Below are 6639 nucleotides of genomic sequence, written 5' to 3' on the forward strand. Positions count from 1 at the left end.
TTGAAAAGTTATTTGAGGCACAAGTATGAGTTGAAAAGTAAATTGATTGTGGGATGATCATTTATCACGCTAGAACATATGCTGGGCAATGCTCATACCAAGATAATGCGCTATGTTCTGAAGACTCGAATAGTGTTTCAAAAGGAGTCCATTATGGTTCTATTTAATCAGTAATTATGGAAGACGGCAAGATTTATCAAGCGTATTAAAAGCGGTCTTTGTAGACTTAACAGTGCACCTGACGATAGAATAACAAGTCGCAGTATCATCAACGACGGACGAAATGGGGATTTCACGCTTTACCATGATAAACTGTCATCGTCAACTTTTCTCGTTGCGTCATATTGTTAGCAACGTATCTGAAGCTCATTGTTGTCAAAGAAAAAAGTCTGCGGGGATTTCAGCAATCGATTTCAGCAGAATTTGCGAATGTTACAGTTCCCTGAACAAACCTAACCCAACAGTAGCAAATTTGCCTAGTCACACCGGTGTCGGATAATGGCGAGCTGACTAATCTATCCGGCTCAAAGGATCCGTTGCTGAACAGGAACTCAGGCAATGTCAAACATAACGAAAGAGAATAAAAAAAGGTTCAACAAAGACCGCCGACATCATAAAAAAAAGCAGACAACAAAAGATTAGGGTTGATTGAGAGGTTTCGAGTAGTTTGGCACCCTGCTCCATGGTCGACGATGGGGTTTCAATGATTCATCAACTTGAACATTTTAGTTGCACCCGCTTAGTTATGAAATGTACAGCTCCCCATCATTTTACAGAAAGTTCTGTCGGTACTTGTACTTTGCATTTAGGAGCAGTACGGGGACACAAAAGGAGTTGTTAACAGAAAGCCAAAAAGCTGTGAAGAGGAGAAATCATTGAAATATATATATATATATTCCTATCTATAGTCTAAAGAGGAAGACTACCCGCAGCGATCGCTCTTTTATTAAGCGCATGGCTTTACTTTTACTTTAACAGAACTGGGCGCGGCACGTACAAAATAAATCATCTTCACTGTGAAAATTTCCTTCATTTTTTTTTCCTCGGGGATCCCTCTCCCCCTTTTTTTATTTTAGCTTTAGCAAATGGGAACTTTTATCTCCATCAAAAGTTACCCTAGAGTTTGGTCGATGGCGAACCTTACGAGTGGCACGCAGCGGGTGGGTTAATTCAAAAAGCTTAAAAGAAAATCTCTCATCTTGAGAGTAACCCATTATTTATTCACCCTGTGAGATGATCTAGTGTATACAAATAACTCGACAAGTTTGTATGAATGTGTTCAATAAAACGGAAAAAAAGAACAGGAAGTCAACAGCTAGCATACGATTTGGAGAGAGAACAAAGTCAGGGGAGGGGGGATATTATGCAAATGAAACATGTCCCGCACATGCAAATGAAACCTAATGATTCATTTGACTTCCAAAAATAAGTGGCTCAAAACTCATATGGAGGGGGGGGGGGGGCAGGGAAAGGGGCGGTACAGCAGGAAAGTTTCGATAGCAAAACAAACAGAAACTTTCCTGAAAAAAAAAGGAATTATTCCGGCCCACCTTCCTTCCGCCTATGATTGCCATGCTTTGATTTCGATCTATCCAACCCCAAAGTAAATTCACTTTTAAATTCTTAAGACAAAGTTTGTCCTTTAGAAGTTGCTTTCCTGCATGACATGGTGACATATGAAATGAGAATCGAGTCTCAAGTTAAGGGGTTTTGCTTCGTGAGATGTGTAGAGCATAAAGCCGTGGCTCTTGACTAGGAAGATAGAAACACTATTTATCCTAATTCCCTGACATTTAGTTGGCAATTTCGACAATAATTCTTTAACATCAAAAAGGTTGCGATCCTTAAACAAAAAAAAGTAAGCGAACGAAACGATCCAGTTCTTTTTAGTAACATCCTAACCATCGACCGTGATCTCTCTACGTTTCCAATTCGATGTTTACGGCCAAATTATCTCCGAGTAGTACACTCTTACGTTTATCACCACGGCTTTATGGATCAAACATCCCACGTTGACGACCAATCATACCCAAAATCACTGAATTTTATGATCCATCAGTTCGATTGCTAGGTAATAAGAATAAACTACTGAAATGCTCCATGATTTTGTGTGTGTGTGTGTGTGTATATGTGTGGATTGAAAACGTCAAGGAAAGCCAATATCCGATCTGACTTGCAAATTTGTTTCAATTTCAACTGGTCGTTATTACGATTCGCAACGTTACAACTGCGTGAGGCTACGTCAGCCGTTGTCAGTTCTCACGTCAGCTTCACCCATCGCGAGGTTGTTCCGAGCGGATCTGTCGTCAAACGTGACGTTATCCGGCCCCATAATCCGACGGTAAACTAAAAAAGCCACCATTATGTCAGAAATGTAACAAAAAAAGAAGGATCGATTGGGGGCAGTTGGAAGGCTTAATGTCCGTGCAACCGTGCGGCAAATACGCCGACACGCACGCGAACACGCACTTAATCGAATAAGATAAATACTGTGTACGCAGTATAAAGTATATTACTTTCTTTTTAGGCCAAGAAGGTTGATATTTCAGAAACTGGAAACGGATGCGTAGACAAGGGCAAACGGGGTCTTGGGCATTTCCCGGCAATCGATAGACTTACGTGTACACGCACGCCATGAACTGTGGGAGGGGGGGGGGGGGGGGGGGAGGACTATATACTATGTGTATTTAGCAGAGCATACACAGCTCCTTTCTTTTCATCCCCTACATTTTTATATCGACAAAAGGGAGAAAAGGGTCACCGTACAAATTGGCTGAACGCGCAACGGCCGGTTTAGCTCTTTTAAGTCAATTTGGAGGGGTCGAAACACGAAATGGGCAGATAAACAAGTGAAGTTTTAATATTTTCCTACTAACTTTCATCCTTCAACGGGCTGGGGCTTCTATTATTATCGATAAAAAAAAAAGAGGCCCAAACAGCGGTTCACTAATATTTGTGGGAGAAGTGTATTTACACTATATACGCCTGCATAATAAATCAGGAAATTCGGAACTAAGCACGCATGACTGATCCTAACAGTCAACTGCGTAAAAGAGAAGCAGAGAGCTGTAAAAGCGTAAAAAGTTTTTTGCCACTGTTTCTACATGGTTGTCGAACACGCCACGGACCAATAGGCTCTGCATTCGCGACGTGCAATTCACGTCATTACACACCGTCGGGCTGTGTGTCTTTGGGATATGTTAGCAAAAGCAAACATCCGGTACGTTGTACACGCATTGATTGGTGCCCCCGTGAGAAAGAGTGCGTTATACTTGTTTGCTCTACCATCCAGTTCAGTTTGGTCAAGTAAACAGTTGCATGAGTTACACGCTAGCCAGTTTTACGTAGAAATTCTATTAAAGTTAAGGACGTTGAGAGAAGTTTATTTCCGTTTGATTTCGCTCCGCCTCTTGGGAAACAGGGAAAAGCATTAACGTGTCTTTGTCTATTATATGGTAACGAGTGTATTAAAGTTCATCGCGAGTGCGCATAATCATTCCTTGCCCACGCAATTAACGTTTTAATTTTTGAGTATCATTGACGAAAAAGAGCCGACTTCTGATAATCTTTTGCATTATTCATTCACTTCATTAATAATCGTATCGCACCGTCCTATCAACAGTGGCATTACGTCAGGTGCCACACAACGAATTTGCAACATATTCCGGACGCCAAAAACAAAAAATAGAGAAAAGAACGTAGCACAAAGGGACATAATGAAGATTGACAAACGCCGCGACAAAAGAAACAAATGAATCCCAAAATGACACAGGACAAAAAAAAGGGAGGGGGGGGGGGTCTAAGTGACGCTTTGACTCGACTTCAACAAGCAACTAGCTTTCAGAAAAAGTTTATTTACCGACTAGTTAACTTCCGATATTCATTTAGCGATCCTCGTTTCTCTGGGTTTATCGAATGTTATTCGTTCTCATGATCAAGTCGGGAGCAATCTGGTAAGCAATAACTGCAAGCGGAATGGAAACGCCATGACAACATACTCAAAAGATCAGTTGGAATATTCTTAGAACATGTCATTCCTATTAGCGTCTTTTAACATTAACCTTTTTTTGCTGTTTCACTTTAAGCATTTTTTTTTCGACATTGACATTATCCCGCGTGTTCACCATCTACCGGGAAAACGACAGACCAGAAAATCGTTCTCCTCTTATCCTGTACTACGTGATCGCTAGAGGGTATCGGCGTGAGCGTCGCCGACGTCAAAAGGAAACACTCCTACCCCCCTCCCCCCCCCCCAAAAAAAAAAACAAACAAAAAACAAAAGAAAAGGTAGAAATATTACAGCTCGTCTTTATGTCGAGAATAAAACCCTCCTAGTTTGTCAGTTGTTTTGTTGGCTGAACATACAGACATTATACATTCACCAAAGAGCAACAATAACCGTTAAAACCGAAAAAGGTCGCATAAAAAAAAAGGCAAACAGCGAACGAATGGAACAACTGGATACCTAATTGGGTTGCCCGGTTTGGAGTATTACTACTGGTGCAAAATACGAGAGAAAAGGGAACCCCAGTGTAAATAGTACTGAAATGGCATTCTGGTACGTGAATGCTATTAAAAAGTCGGGAAATAGGCCATTAAGGAGTCGTCGCTAGTAAATGCGGATGAAGCGAATAAGAGTTGTAGGCGGATGGGAGAAAGAATCATTAAAACTACGGCACTCACTTATGCGTCAGTGACGGGCTTGCGTAGCGACAGGCGTTTCGAAATGAATTGGACGATGGCGTGCGCGAGATGTATCGATTGCGGTCAAGGCTGAAGGGATGATAAAGCCATAACTTGCTCCACGCAGTAAAAAATAGTCGAAAATGGCGGTTTCGTAAAAAGAAAAATGAACAATTTCGGTTTTTATCGCTTTGGCTTTATCGATTCGTAAATAATGAATCCGTTGCCGTGAACGATGAATGTTTGAAAGAGACTATCACGACATTATCGTGCTTTGATTCGCGTCAAACAATTGATGAATTAATAAAATCGGCTGTCAATAAATCTGAAACATAAATGAAGAATTTAAATGGAGGGCCACGTTTCTCCGTTTCTTTGGAGTACAAGATCGAGTCTTACGTCCATTTGAGATAGATTAGCGGGGTCGACGCGTGACGACGATTCATGTACTGTTATGGCAGCCTGATTGAGACCGGTAACACGGTAAAGGACACTAGAATGACTAAGAAGTACACACCATCTACGAATATGTACGCACAACATGGACCGCGTACGAATGCGTCGATTGATAACATTGGGGAAATGGATGTAAAATAAATTTTACGTCTAGACGGTTTCCCATTTTGTTTTAATGATTAGTCAACGGAGCCTTGGCAGATTTATCAACAATTCATAACCAAAGATCAGGCACTGTACTTTAGGTTTCCATATTATCGTTAGTGCCGCCGCAGCCTTTTATGCTAGCACAATACTCGATATGGCGTTCGCGATGGAGAGAAGAGGAAAGACTTGTTTTTAGCGACGGAGACAAAAGTGGGATCCTCGAATTTGAAGGTACAAAAAAAATTTAGGAGCTAGCGAGCCAGACGTTTTTCTTCGTGAAATTCTCTCCCGAGATTCAAGAACCCGTTGGGAAAAATCAAGAGAAAAAGTCGGGCCTGTGATTTATCCTCATTGTTCATCCTTTTCACGACTTTTATTCCAGCCGGCTTTGAAATCCAATTCATTCGTCTCCCTTTTCTTTTTCTCCCATCGCTTTTTTAAAGCATTTTTCGCAGGCGTCGTAGAAACCTTCGCCGTTAATTATTCTTGGCTTTTTATGTTCCCTAATCGCGTAAACTTCCCTTTTCTTTTTTCCAACAGGAAGTCGAGTCGAGCCACTGAGAACGATTCGGTATGTATTATGATCATCCCTTTTTCCTTCTTCAAAACTGCGCCTTTTTTCTTTTCCAATTTAGCACTTCATTTCAATATGGATATGGATACAGCCTGGAAAATGCCAACCAAGCAATCTCACGAAGCGTGATAAGCAAAGAAAACCCATTGCCGATGATATCCCTTCTCCCCATCCATTCTCTTCACTCATTTTTCTTTTTTTCCTTCTTCATTTATATCGCATGGACGTTTGGGCCAGCAGGGGAGGGGAAGCTTCGGCTCACATATTCGAAGTCATTCACCCGCCGTTCACTCCATTTCTCCGCCCAACTTTTGCAATATATTTGAATTGCGTTTGTGTGTTGCGAAGATGACCGCCGTGCAACCCAATTGTTATGCCGCCATCCATTATACACACAGAGCCCAGAGCTAGCTAGTGCCATACATATACTTACTAGTATCAGCAAGTCTGTGCCCAATATCGATTCACGCCAAAAAAAAAAAAAAAAAAAAAAAAAAAAAAACCTGCCCGGGTAAGTCAAATATTGCTCTCGGGTACCCAGAAAAGAGGCAAAAAAATAAATGGCTATAAAGATAGAAAAGAAAGCAAAAGGAATAACGATCCTGCGGGAGTTGCTGAAGCGGTTGTTTGAAATCGATCGTGAGAAAGCGGACCCTCTCCCGGGGAGCGAATGAAATATAAAATAAATCGAGAGTAAGGCTATTGCACGCAAATGACTATCAATCATAGTAAAGTATAAAAACAAAAAAAAAATGGAAAAAAAAATTAATCCTTAAACG

General features: G+C 41.2%; 1 long non-coding RNA gene across 1 annotated transcript; it reads left to right on the plus strand.

Annotated features, from left to right (window-relative positions):
* Positions 1-5825: 5825 nt before the first annotated feature.
* Positions 5826-6288, plus strand: LOC132088145 (uncharacterized). The gene is made up of 2 exons (XR_009421413.1): positions 5826-5857; positions 5922-6288. It is a non-coding gene; the product is annotated as an uncharacterized LOC132088145 (long non-coding RNA).
* The last annotated feature ends 351 nt before the right edge of the window (positions 6289-6639 follow it).

Source organism: Daphnia carinata, chromosome 7 (genome assembly GCF_022539665.2).
Source record: "Daphnia carinata strain CSIRO-1 chromosome 7, CSIRO_AGI_Dcar_HiC_V3, whole genome shotgun sequence".
In the NCBI taxonomy this organism is placed as follows: Eukaryota; Metazoa; Arthropoda; class Branchiopoda; order Diplostraca; family Daphniidae; genus Daphnia; species Daphnia carinata.